Genomic DNA, 11,737 nt, shown 5'->3' with positions numbered 1-11,737 from the left:
ATGCAGCAGAGTAAATTCATTAGAAGTTCAGCCATAGATGAAAGGGGAGGACCTCAACACAGTAGGGGTTGTCAAGAAGTCAGCTCCTGGAAGGTGGACACCGCATTGAAAAGAATCTGCTTGGGGCAGCTAGGCGCAGTGAAGGAGCACCAGCCCTGGAGTCAGAAGGACTTGAGTTCAAATTCGGCCTCAGACACTTGACACTTACTAGCTGTGTGATCTTGGGCAAATCACTTAACCCCAATTGCCTTGCCTTCTCCCCTCCAAAAAAAAATAAATAAAAATTTTAAAATTTTAAAAATAAAATAAAAAAATAGAAAAGAATCTGCAGGTGGTGGCCAGGGGAGGTTGATCTCTGCACCATCGGAAGACCATGAGACTTGGCCTGAGGACCATAATCATCTCAGGGACAAAGTGTTCCCTCCACCAGGAGATGCCAGCACCCTAGAGCAAAGCACCCATTGTTACACGAAAGTCAATATTCTGGACTTACTGTGCTTCAATGACTTTGTCCTACCTTATCAAAGTTTGGGGTCCTTCCAACAGTGCAAAACAAATCCATATCTTCTCATTCTTGCAGCTCTGACAAGAACAAGAATCTAACATAATAATAAAACTAGCTAATTTTTACAAAGTGCTTTAAAGACTATAAAGTGCTTTATTAAAATTATCTCTTTTGATCTTCATAATAACCCTGTTACATGCTATTATTATCCCTATTTTACAGATAAGGAAACTGAGACTCTGAGAAGCTAAGTAGGGAAGCTGACAAATGTGAGCCTAAGGAATGAACTCCAGCAAGCCAAGGAACTCGAGCTATTATTACTTCCTCTTTTATTTACAGTGTTATAAAGCTAAATTTAGTGCTGGTGAAAAGTGCCTTTGGCCAAGTGATAATGGCTCCAGTTAGCCTTAATGATGTATAACAGCCATTAAGACTTGTCCCTCAGGCCCAACCTGGCATAAGACAGGATTTGAGATCAGGTCTTCCTGACTCCAAGTCCAGCACTTTATCCACTATGCCAGACTGCCTCCTTATTCTTAACCTCAACAATAAATGGAGAGTTAATGAATGGATCAGTGAATTGGAGTCAGATTGTAAGGAGCCTTAAATAAAAGACTGAATTTGGGGCTGAAATAAAAGAAGTTTAGAAGTTTAGAAATTTAGGCTAAGATAATGACCTATTGGCATCCTCTAAATATCCATGTGATAACTACAATCAATCTAGACCAATCAAATCATGGAAGGTAGAAGAGACATTATTAGTGGTCATCTAGTCCTTTTCTCATTTTACAGTTAAGGACATGGAGACTTAGAAACATGAAGTGGCTTGCCCAGGGTCAAATTGCTACTAAGCAACAAAACCAAGACATTACTCTCAGTCCAGTACAATTTCCATTGCATAACAAGGTCTCTTTGTAACATAGGAACACAAATTAAAGTTTATGCTACTTACTCTCCAAATAGGTCATGTCTTTATTTGTCTATCCCAGGAACTGGTTCTGTGAAAAAAATAACTTTTGAGGGCTAACACTGCTCACTTTAACTATATGTATGCTATATTAAGAAGCAGAATTTCACCCAAATGAAACCAAAATTATTTCAACTTGTTCATTCTGTTTAAGGAAACACTCAAACTATCAGAATAATACACAATAACTTATATACTAGGACAGTGGTTTTCAAAGTAGGGCAAGGGAGTAATCAACCTATCAGATGGTCAAAAGAGGGTCATACTCATACTCATACACACATATACACACACATACCCTCCAAAATAGCCAGTTTTGTGGTTTGTTTCAACCATAACCTACCCTCATGCCTCAACACTCCTTCCCTCCAATGTGCAACTTTCCAACCCCCTTTCTGAGTCCTTTATTGGCCCCTCAGGGCAGTTATAAACAGATTCCTTTCCTATCCAAGTGACCACAGCAGCAGCTGCCCAGGTGCCACTGGAGAACCCCACCCCCTTAATCCCAAGCATTCCCAGATCACTTTGTGACTGTAGCAGAAGCCCCTTTCAGTGTAGGCTATGCTTTCCATAACATTGACTGATGAGTAAGGGCATCACTTCTCCATTTTCATCTTGGGTGGGATAATGCAGGTGGCACAGGAAAAGCAGGTTGTGAGAGAACAAAGCTCTCGTTATCTTTTCCCCAAAACCCATGCTTCTTCCAAACTTATTACTATTAAGGACACAATTCTTCCAATCTCCCACGTTCACAATCTCCCTGTCACTACCTCCACTCATTCTCCTTCACCTCACCTATTCAGTCAGTCGCCATACTTTGTCTTTTCTACCCCTACAATGTCTCTCCCCTTTTCTCCATTTATATGACCACACTCTAGCTCAGCTCCTTATCTCCTTTTAGCTGAACTATTGAAATAGCCTCCTAATTAGCCTCCTTGCCTCAAATCTCTTCCTTCTCCTATCCATCTTCCAAGTTAGTGATTTTCTTAAAACTCGGTGACGCGTCACTTTCTATTCAGTAAAATTCGGTGATTCCCTATTGACTCTAACATCAGATATTATTTCATCTTTCTATCATCCTTTTAAAATGTTTGTTTTTGTATAATATGTATAATTATTAGTATGGTAGTACATGTATATCATTTATAAATATACATATATATGTATATGGGGCACATGTCTAAAAAATGTTTTATTGATAAGGATGCATGATCAAAACAGCACATACCAATTTACTAAGAGACAAAGATCATCTTTCCATCCTCTGGTCTTCTAGGTCCTCCTTCTGTCAAGAAGGGGGAGAGACTGAGTGGCCGTCCCTCCTTCCTCCTCCCACCGTCCTTCCCCCTCCTCCCTCCTGTTCCCACCAACCAATTCCTTCTCAAAAACTTTGTTGGAGGCTTCTAAAGATACTCAATTTCTCCATTCTAAACTGGTTTGCTGGTTTTATACAAGCCCCACAGGGCACCTTCAAATACAATCAAGCAAGCCAAACAGACTTCTTCTTACACCTAGTTGAAATACCTTGATTGAATCAAGATGTCCAGACAGACATACTTATTGGAGTGTTAGCTAGATGGCAGGAAATCTTTAGGGGAAACTACTTTAACAGACAAGTCATGGGTGGAAGGTAAAGGATTCTTGCCCTCCTGAGGCCTGGAGGTGTGAGAGGAGGTAGTTTTGGGAAATGGATAATATAGCACCTGTTTCTTATTTTAATTTCTTGTTATGAGAGGCAGTATCAGCTTGAAGAATCACACTTGGAGTCAGGAAGATATAGGTTCAAATAATACACTTAGTCTAGACTTATGAGGTGTATGACTCTGGGCAAGTCACTTAACCTTCCTCTTCCTCAGGTCCTTTATCTGTGAAATGAATATCATGTTACCACCTACCTCCCAGGGTTGTTATGGGGATCAAGTGTTATAATATGTGTTAAGCCCTTAACAAGCTTCAAAGTAAGTTATTGTTATTAACTTATTTTATTATTATTATTAATTATTATTATCTTAGTTTAAGTAAACATCCTTTTGCCTTACTATGATGGCTCATCCTTAATTCTGGCCAGGTCAGGAGGAGTGAAAAGCAGGAGCTGCCGAGCTATGATTTTGAATTGTAGACCCAAGCAAGTTCTAGAAACCCAAATGGAGCAGCAAGGGGTAGAAATAATAGTTAACATTTACATAGTGTCTACACTGTGCTAAGCGCTTTACAATTATCGTCTCGCGTGAGCCTCACAACAGTCCTGGGAGGCAGGTGCTGTTCCCATTTTACAGATGAGAGACCTGAGGCAAACAGAGGTTAAGTGACTTGCTCAGGGTCACACAGCTAGTAAATTCCCAAGGCTAGATTTGAAGTCAGATTTTCCTGACTCCTGGCCCAGCATCTGGCCACTGCATCAGTAGTATGGGAGGGAAGGGAGGGGAACGGGAACCTAGACAATTATGCCACCTCACTTAATGTAAGATATTATGCTCCAAATCTTTTCTTGGGTGAGAAAATATCTCAATCGAATCAACCAGAGGTGAACTAGGTGTAGACAGGTCTAGATGGCTTGGTTTAATCAAGGTATTTCAATTAGGTATAACAAAGTCTGTTTGACTTGGTTGATGTACTTGGTCAAGCCCTGTGGGGCTTGTATAAAACCAAGAAGCTTAGAATCGAGGATTCAAACATCTAGTAGCCTCCAGCCAAGCCCCTGAGAAGGAATTGCTTGTGGGTGGGGGTGGAGAAAGACAGTGCTTCATCCTCAGTCTTCTCCCCACCTTGATGAGAAGAGGACCTAAAGGTCCAGAAGACTGGGACTTTCCATCAGATCCTAGAAGTACCCCCAGAACACCAAGAGCCAAGGATGGATTGGACTCAGTGAGAAAATGTATATTCAAAGTTCTACAAGGACCCTGGGAGGAACTTCATGAGTATCCTATGAAAAGGAAAAAGGTCTTCCAGTAAAGGGACTTCCAAGAGCTCTGAGTGGCGCCTTTGCCATACATGCTCCCTCTCAAGCTGAATCCACTTTGTATGACTCAACAGAGGGAATATCACAGACTTTTTTCCTTGGAGGAGGGGAAGAATGTTTTGTATCAACTAGGTGTCAAAGTGGACAGAGCACTGAGTCTGCAGTCAGGTCTGTAGTCAGGCCTGCGTCCAAATCCTGCCTTAGGTGGGTAGGTCATTTAACCACTTGCTCTCTGTCTCAGTTTCCTCAACTGTAAAACAGATTATAACAGCACCTACCTCCCAGGGTTGTCAAACAAGATAATATTTATAAAGTGCTTAGAACAGTGCTTGACCCATAGTAGATACCTAACAAATGCTTCCCCGTCCCCTTTATTACACTTACTTCAGTATATACCCTTTCTGTAACTAGGCCTCTTTAAGTTAATCAAGGGATGGCCCCTTTAATCAAAACTCAAAGTGAGAACCTGAAAAGACCTTAGCCTAAAAGGGCCGGTCTCCCAGTGCATCCTGGGCCATGTCCAGTCCTCCTGGTGAATATCAGGTCACTGAACCCAGATGGCCCTGGAGGAGAAAGTGAGGCTGGTGACCTTGCACAGCCCTCCCTCACTCGAATCAAAGTCAACTGCAAGTCATGTCATCATTTCCCTGATGCCATGGTCCTCTTCGAGAGCAAAGGACAAACACAACGATACCTTTTCTAAAAAGTTAATTAATTCTGGCTGATTAATTGCTCTCAACTGATATAAACGTGGGGGAAAGCACAGACATTGGGGCCTGCGGACATTAGAAAAACAGCACTACCCAACTACACAGGGCTACCCCAGAGCCCCGAAGGAAAAAGTGGGAAACTCTGGGAGTCCAGCTCCTCGGCACAAAAGGAGGTTTGAGGGAGTAACTTCACAGATGTCCTGTACTTGCGTGAAAACCACTTGCTATCTATTTCAGTTCTTCTATTTAATAACCCACATGTTTTACAAGTAAGTAATAAGTTTTACAAAATACTTTTTTCATAATGACACTGTCAGGTAGTCAGTGCAGGTAATTACTATGCTTATTTTACAAATGAGGAAACTGAGGGTCAGAAAAGTCATGACATCCTAAGTCACGCAGCCAATATGCGTCAAAATGAGGTCTCAAGCCCAAACCTCCTGACCTCAAGACCAGTACACTTCCCACTTTACCGAGCTAACTTTCCAACAGCGAATCTCTAAGCACAGACCTTAAGCATTTTCATAATTCTATTATTGAGTACAGAGACCTCATGAACTGTTCCTTGGAACTCCTAAGTGACGGTCTGGGGCCACCACTTCCCAGTGTTAACCCAGGTCTTGAACTACTAACCCAGCTTGCTTTAATTCACAGGCCTCTCAGCTCTAGAGGACACAGTTCAGCTGTGTGTCAAAGGGAACGGGGTCACCTTCTGACTCAGAAAAACCACTTCCTCCTCCGCCCCTCTCCCTGGAGGTGCCCTTGGGAAGGGTTCCATACCCAGTTTCATCTGTCTCATTCATCAGAGTTTGTAAGAACCATGGAATGCTAACCCCCCCAAGTTTATCCACAGAGCCATCTAGCTCAGCCTCCCTCCCAAACCCCCCACTCCCTGCTGCTTTGCCACCTCTAGACGGGCAGGAGGTGCCCGGAGCTTTGCTGGAGAAGAAGGTCAGTTTTCCTGTGGGAGAAAGCCTTCCTGGCTTTAGGCCTGCTGTTTTTCTCAATTCACAGAATGGGCCTTGCCTCAGACAAACTGAGACCTGGGAAAGACCTTAGCTTAAAAAAGCCAAGGCCATCCACTGCATCCTGGGTCGTCTTGACTGTTGTCCTACCATTGGACTCAAATGACTCTGGAGGAAGGAGGGAGGCGTAGACTGTGCCTCACTTAAATCCAATTTATGGACAAATCAAGATGATGCATTGGTCTCTTCCAGAACAAAGGGTGGACAACAATGGGCGTTTAATAAATGCTTATTGAATGATTGGCTATTTCACCGAATCACATAAGACTAAGGGTCAATTTCATTCATTGAAAAACATCCCAGAGTTCCTCCTGGGTCTAATATGGCAGTTTTCACCCCGGGGTTAAACTTCCAGCATGCTTTCCCACCCCATATCATCATTGTATCTTATCCTCTGTTTCTCTTTACCTCTGATGCTCTCCTTACTACATCCATACTCCCAGGCCCCTTCTGAGGCAGCGGACATAACAGGGAGTATGGTGAAGTAGAGAGAGCACCAGAGTTGGAGTCGGGAAACCTGGGTTCCAATCTCACCTCAGACAAATACTAGCAATCCGATGCTGGACAAATAACCTCTCTGGCCTCAGTTTCTTCATCTGTAAAATGGAGGGGCTAGACTTGGGGACCCTTCTGGCTCTATGAGCCTATGAATTCTGCCGAGGGTTTGCACCAGAGATCTTGTCTGAATCCTAGAATAGTCCCCTTTTGGTAAGGACCAGGCAAGGCCTGCCTTTTCCCCCTCCCACCTACCCTTGCTAACATTTGCAATTCTGCCCCCAAATCACCTCCCAGGTGGGTCCCAGATGAGGAAAAGCACCAGTGGAGACAAGTACAGCCTTTGGTTTCCCTGTGTTGGGCAATTGATGACTGTGGGGCAGGTTTAAACAAGAAGCAGTTTTTCTGGCACTCCTCTGAGGTCAAAGGCGGAAGAACGTTTGAGCAGTTAAGTGATGGAGCCTGGTGTCAGAGAGGAGGTGACGGAGGAGGTGGGGAGGGCTGGCCCAGCTTCTGCTTGCTCCTCCCCGCCTCCCCCTGCACCCCCACTAGCCTTGGAAGGCTTCTGGCCCAGCAAAAGACTCTCTGGGCATTGTCTGATGACCAGTCTAGTCAATCAAACCAGGCCAGCCCTGAGAGAACCACAGCAATCCACAGGGCCAGTTGGCTGGGGGCAGGGGTGGGGACGTAGAGGATTCTGCATTGGTTTAGGGAGTAAAGGAACTGGTAAAATCTCAAATAATTTAAACATTGAAGCATGTGTTGTCAATGAAAAACCTTGAGGAAACAAGCCGGGGCTTCCCTGCTCATGAGCAGCAGACAGGACTTTCAGCGAGGGATATGTGTCTCCTTGACCCTCCTGAAGCATTTATTAAGTTCTCACCATGAGCCAGACCCTGGGCTGAGTGCTAAGAATACGAAGATGGACCAAAAAACAGCCCCTGCCCTCAAGGATAAAAAACTATCAGCCATGACTTGACCCTCCTATCCTCCTCCCCCACCCCCATCCCCACCCCCCATGGCCCCTCACCACAGCACTCAGCCCCAAAGTCCACAAACAAATGTCAGCCAGCAACGTCTGCTCTATGGCCCTAACCCCTGACTTCAATCCCACATCACAAAGGTGAGGCTGGGGGTGTAAGGGCAGGATGGTAGAACTGGACCTGAGAACTGATTGTGACTAGATCAGAAGTGAGCATAAGGGAATGAATGAATGAACAAATTACTATTACTTTTATTTATTAAGCCTAGTAAGCACCTATACAATTAAGGATATCGCCTTTACCAAGCCCATTCACGGCACGTGTCACAATGACATACGGAGACTTTGGAAAACAATTCCAAAGGGTATCACGCTTGGCGTTTTTTTTTATTCGTTTGTTTGTTTCTGGTGTGCTTTCCTTAGACAGTGGTACTCTGGCATTCTGGGAAGAGCCAGAGAACCGGAGTCCTAGGCTCATACACCTGCAACTGGAAGGGCCCATTGAGGCTGCCCAGCCCAACTGTCTCATTTCACAAAGGAGGAAACTAAAGCCCAAGAAGGTTGTGAATTGTCTCAGGTCACACCAGGGAGCAGGATTTGGACACGTATCCTGAGACTTCAGGTTCTTTCCCACTTCATCACACTGGTTTGACTCCTCCTCTGACCCTTGCTAGCTGTGTGACTTTGGACAAAGCACTAAACCTCTCTGACCCTTGGTTTCCTCATCTGTACAAGGGGGACAGTAATATTTGTTGAGAGGCAGAGATAAAATAATATATGTAAAGTGTTTACCAAACCTTAAAACACTCTATCAATGTCATTTATCATTATTAGTCATAGGAAAATAAGAGAGAGACAGCTAGGTGATTCAGTGCATAGAGCGCTGGGCCTGGAGTCAGGAAGACTCATCTTCCTGAGTTCAAATACGGCCTCAGACACTTAGTAGCTGTGTGACCCTGGGCAAGTCACTTAACCCTTTTTGCCTCAATTCCTCATCTGTAAACCACTCCAGTCTCTACACCAAGAAAACCCCAGGTGGGATCATGAAGAGTCAGACATGACTGAAAAACAATTTAAGAACAACAGGAAAACAAAGTACTTCTTACTGACCTTCCCCTCCCCGCCCCAAGATGCCCCAGAACAACAACAAAAAACCCTCCTCAAAGGAGACAGTTTCACTATTTCTAACCCAAAGCAGCTGTGCAATGATTCTATGGTAGGAAGCAGAACAGGCAGCTAACAAGTCATGAAATGAGCACTGGATTTTAAGGGAGAAGACCAAATTCAAATCCTGCCTCTGACACAATTGCCTATCATCAGACTCCTATGGACCACGGTTCCCTCCCCTTTAAAATCAGGGGATTCGACTAGATGGCCTCCAAGGTACCTTCCAGCTCTGAATCTGTGATCTTAAGACCTGGCTTTCAATTCTGGCTCTGATTTACTACCTGTGTAAGCTTGCACATGTCTCTTGGCCTTGATTTCCTCATCTGTAAAATGAGGAAGCTGGACCAGATGACCTCTCGTTCTAGATCCTATAAATCTATGAAATCTTTTTTATTTAGTTCAAGAGGAAAAAAAAAAACTCCGAATTTCCTTCACAGTATTTAGCTAGGAAGACCAAATTCATTGGTCCTAAAGTTCCCTAATGCTCCAATGGATTTGTGACCTCAGGATGCAAGTATTTCCTCCCCCTACAATGCTGATCACAAACTCTCCATGTCTGCCTCTCCTATGTAACTCTTAGTCTTGTCTTCTCATAAATTCACCACAGGGGGATCAGTCAACTGGCTGGGGATCTTCCTGGATTTTCATACTCTGATAATATACCAACAGAACACACAGGTTGGTTTTCTACCTCTCTCCTTCACCACACAACCAATCTCCCTTCTTTCTGACTCAAAAATATCTTTGATAGCTTCCTTTATAGTACTTTTTCATAATTTCCTGTTTGTAATGTGTTGCAACCTGTTTGTACCCACCATACACCACCCCAGTGTCCTTTGGGGTAATCTTCAGTTTCAGTTCCTTGGAGACCTTAGTGTTCCGTGACTAGGATATCACTGGCAGAATGCTGGTATTAAAAAGATGGGCCTTTGTTTCAAGGAAAATCTTGGATTCATTAAGAGAACTTTGTAATTTCGTCAGAGCAATCCAACTGACTTCACTTCTTCCTTAGTTTTAGGGTCCGATCATGGCAGCGTCTGTCTATGATAAATATGCTGCAATATCTAACTGTATCTCATAGTCTAAAGAACAGGAAGTCTTCACTCACTTGGTCTTTGCAGCGCAAATGGCTAGGCCAAGCCTCTGTAATGTTCCAGGACTTGATCTGCACGGTACCATCCACCAAAAGGGAGCACTTCACCATCTGTGGCAGGAGTTCTTAAGGGGTTTGTTTCTTGCATTTTGACGAATCCTCAGACATTCTCAGAAGAATGTCTTTAAAGGCATAAAATAAGGTACATGGGATTGCAAAGAAAAGCAGTTACATTGAAATATAGTTATCCCTTCCACATCACGGGGGTTAGGGGTGCAATGCCCCCACAATTTGGAAAATCCACATAAAATTTTTTGACTCTCCCTTTGCACCAGGGAAGAAGTCTGAAATATTATAGTATTAAAATATAAAATATCTTGATATTATTCAATACTATATGTATACATATATATAAATTGCATTTCTGAGTTTCTAAACTTTTTCTGTGTTGTCTACTGGGCTTCACATGTTGTCTGTGGCTTCCCCCCAAATTCCCATTTAATTTCTTAGGCTGGACCTGTCATATATTGAAACCACTATGGGAAAAGTTGCAATGTGGAAGGAATAACTATAAAGGTATAATTTTTTTCCAAGTTCACATGCCCCCTGAAATCTATGCACAAAGCCCAGGATAAGAATTCCTGATCTATAAGGATTCCTTCTTTGATTGGACTCTGTACTAGACATCCTCAATAACAGGAGCGTCTTTGCCAAGCATCTCCCTTCTTATTTGATATTAATAATTAGAGGGTCGGCAAATAGAGTTATCTCTGTTGTTACATCTTGTAAGCAACCTTGTATGATTTTTGACACATGCATGGGAAAAGGAGGGCCTTTGGCGCTACTGAAGTGATTTTTTTTTTTTACAGACAAAATAATACTTGTACTCTCTTTCAGTCATATCCCAAATAACAATGTAAATTGAATGTGTCTTCAAGACAGTTTTGTTTTGTTTTTTTTCATTTAGGTCGGACAGCAGGACAGGGGAGTCAATTCTGACTCAAACCAGGCTCAAAAAGTGATAAATGTGCTTTTAAGTGCCAAGGTTTCAGACTCAGTGTTTTACCATCAACACGGAGACATATCATCACGTCACAGTGTTTTACAACTAGTCATATTCACAGGATTCATAAAAGAGGTCTGGGAAATAGATTTTTTTTAAATAACACACTGTACTGTTACCATGACCACTGGGCCTTGTAACAGTAAATGGGAATGAACCGTCCTTTGTCCCTGTATATTGCCCCAGGGCTAATCTCTTTGGGAAACTGGAACCTCTAAAGCTTCAGCAGTCACAAGAAATAGAAGGGAGGGAAAATTTACCTGCTGCTGTGGACCTGCCAATTCTGGCAGGCCATGGGGCTAGAACCTTAACCAAGAACCTTTAGACACTGGATAGATAGAACATCTGCTGAAAGCTGACAGCTGTACCAACTCGATCTGTGGCCTGTGTGAGTTACCTTGGATGAAGTGGCTCCTTGCCTTGTGCCCATATGTAGCTTTCAGGGCAGAAGTGGAACATGCTGCTTTATCTTTTATGGGTGAGATCCGAGGAGGCCCTTTTTTTCTCCCCAGTATAAAAGGCAATTATAGGATAGCAAAGAGGTCCAAAGGGCTACATTCTAGTCCAGTTGGTTTAGCCTGGTGTCCCTAGGCAGTCAGTGGTCCTCTGGACCTCTGCCACAAAATTAAAATCCATCTGGTTACTGATACTGTTTGGGCCCATTACTATTGTGGGAAAGAACATAGGGAATGGAGAAGACTTTGGACTTTAGCAAAAGGCACTATAAAAATAGAAATACTGGTTTTTATCACAATGTGAAAGAGAAGCCAA

Source organism: Trichosurus vulpecula, chromosome 7 (assembly GCF_011100635.1).
Source record: "Trichosurus vulpecula isolate mTriVul1 chromosome 7, mTriVul1.pri, whole genome shotgun sequence".
NCBI lineage: Eukaryota > Metazoa > Chordata > Mammalia > Diprotodontia > Phalangeridae > Trichosurus > Trichosurus vulpecula.
This window is presented reverse-complemented; position numbering follows the sequence as displayed.